Source organism: Somniosus microcephalus, unplaced genomic scaffold (genome assembly GCF_052327205.1).
Source record: "Somniosus microcephalus isolate GS21.2 unplaced genomic scaffold, FLI_Smic_1.0 unresolved_chr1, whole genome shotgun sequence".
Lineage (NCBI taxonomy): Eukaryota > Metazoa > Chordata > Chondrichthyes > Squaliformes > Somniosidae > Somniosus > Somniosus microcephalus.
In genome coordinates this window covers 74,021,801-74,024,570 of record NW_028225179.1, presented here as the reverse complement: position 1 = coordinate 74,024,570, position 2,770 = coordinate 74,021,801, and positions in this window count along the sequence as shown.

The window sequence follows — 2,770 nt, the reverse complement described above, 5'->3', positions numbered from 1 at the left end:
ACACTGTCCTTTCACACTCTGGGACTGGGTACAGTGGGTTATCACACTGTCCTTTCACACTCTGGGACTGGGTACAGTGGGATATCTCACTGTCCTTTCACACTCTGTCACTGGGTGGTAAATGATTTATCCCACTGACCTTTCTCACTCTGGGACTGGGTACAGTGGGTTATCACACTGTCCTTTCACACTTTGGGACTCTGTGGTACAGTGGGTTATCACACTGCCCTTTCACACTTTGGGACTGGGTACAGTGGGTTGTCAGACTGTCCTTTCACACTCTGGGACTGGGTACAGTGGTTTATCACACTGTCCTTTCACACTCTGGGACTTGGTGGTACAGTGGATTATCACACCGACCTTTCACACTGTGGGACTGGTTACAGAGGGATATCACACTGTCCTTTCACACTCTGGGACTGGGTACAGTGGGTTATCACACTGTCCTTTCACACTTTGGGACTGGGTGGTACAGTGGCTTATCACACTGTCATTTCACACTCTGGGACTGGGTACAGTTGGCTATCATACTGTCCTTTCACACTCTGGGGCTGGGTACAGTGGGATATTTCACTGTCCTTTCACACTCTGTCACTGGGTGGTAAATGATTTATCCCACTGACCTTTCTCACTCTGGGACTGGGTACAGTGGGTTATCATACTGTCCTTTCACACTCTGGAACTGGGTACAGTAGGCTATCACACTGTCCTTTCACACTCTTGGACTGGGTACAGTGGGTTATCACACTGTCCTTTCATACTCTAGGACTGGGTGCCACAGTATGTTAACACAATGTCCTTTCACACTCTTGGACTGGGTGGTACAGTGGGTTATTACACTGTCCTTCCACACTCTGGGACTGGGTACCGTGGGTTATCACACTGTCATTTCACACTCTGGAACTGGGTACATTAGGCTATCACAGTGTCCTTTCACACTCAGGCTCTGGGTGGTAAAATGGGTTATCACACTGTCCTTGCACACTCTGGGACTGGGTACAGTGTGTTATCAAACTGTCCTTTCACACTCTGGGACTGGGTGGTACAGTGTGTTATCACACTGACCTTTCGCACTCTGGGACTGGGTACAGTGGGATATCTCACTGTCCTTTCACACTCTGGCACTGGGTGGTAAATTATTTATCCCACTGACCTTTCTCACTCTGGGACTGGGTACAGTGGGTTATCACACTGTCCTTTCACTCTTTGGGACTGTGTGGTACATTGGGTTATCACACTGCCCTTTCACACTTTGGGACTGGGTACAGTGGGTTATCAGACTGTCCTTTCACACTCTAGGACTGAGTACAGTGGGTATCACACTGTCCTTACATACTCTAGGACTGGGTGCCACAGTGTGTTAACACAATGTCCTTTCACACTCTTGGACTGGGTGGTACAGTGGGTTATCATACTGTCCTTTCACATTCTGGGACTCATAGTCATAGAGTCATAGGGCTCGATTTTGCTAGGGCCGGGGAGGCGGGATTGGAGGCGTGTGGGGGATAAAAATCGCAAAACTGGCGTGCGGGCCCAAACCCGCCTCCATCCCGCCTCCACGCAATTTTCCTAAATTCGTGTCTGCTGGTCCCGACTCTAATGCACAAGGACATTTGCCGACCCCAACTCGGTTCCCCAAGCGGGAAAGCAGCACCCGAAGCCCCGGTAAGGCGGCCGAATCCATTCCCATAGGACTTCCGTCCCCAATGTGAATGCCAAGTATTCAGTTAATGAGTTGCCTCCTTGGCTAATGATTTGTTGCTCTGACTTTTGGTTAACCAGTTGTCGATGTTCAAACTTCAGTTAATGAGTTGCCACCTTGGTTAATCATTTGTCGCTCTGACTTCTGGTTAACCAGTTGTCGATGTTCAAACTTCAGTTAATGAGTTGCCACCTTGGTTAATCATTTGTCGCTCTGGCTTTTGGTTACCCAGTTGTCAGTTTTCAAATTTCAGTTACTGAGTTGACTTTGTCTTTCTCACTCTGTGTATCTCTCTCTTCTCTCTGTCTCTCTCAGTGTATGTGAGTGTCTGTGTGTTCCACTGCCGCCCGGCCGAACCGGGTCCAAAGGCCCGCCTGGTTACACACGAAAACCCCGGGCTCGCTTCCGAGCGACGGGCACCCGGCTTCCCGGTGTCGGACCGACTCCGCTCTGGTACCCTTGGATGCCCCTTGCCCCTGGCTTGCTCTGGCAGCCGGCGCGTGCAGGCCGATCCCCGCCCCGGCCTCGCAGAGGTCGGAAAGCGGTCTCCAGCCAACGGCTGTACCTTGGCCGGGGAAAGCGACAGCTACACAAGCCCGGTACTGCTCTGTGCGGCCTTGCCACCCCGTTCAGCTGCCGTTGACCCCGACCGGATCGGACTTTCCTTCCCGAAGTTATCCCCGATAAGCTGCCGCTGACTGACGGCACGGCAGCCGGTACGGGACGGCAACACTTTCCCGAACTTGCCGGGGTCCAGTCCGATAATATAGTGTGCGCCAGCGCCGGGGCCTTCCAACGAGCCCTCCCTGACCGAAATCGGGCACGGGAGTCCGGAGCGAAAGGCGTTCGACTGCCGGCCGGCCAAACCCAGGCCATCTCCCGCCGTTGAGGACCCCCTTCCGGGCAACCGGGTCCAAATGCCCGCCGAGTTACACACACGAAAACCCGGGCTGGAGTCGGAGCGACGGGCACCCGGCTTGCCGGTGTCGGACCGACTCCGTTCCGGTACCCTTGGATGCCCCTTGCCACTGGCTTGCTCTGGCAGCCGGCGCGTGCAGGCTGAGCCCC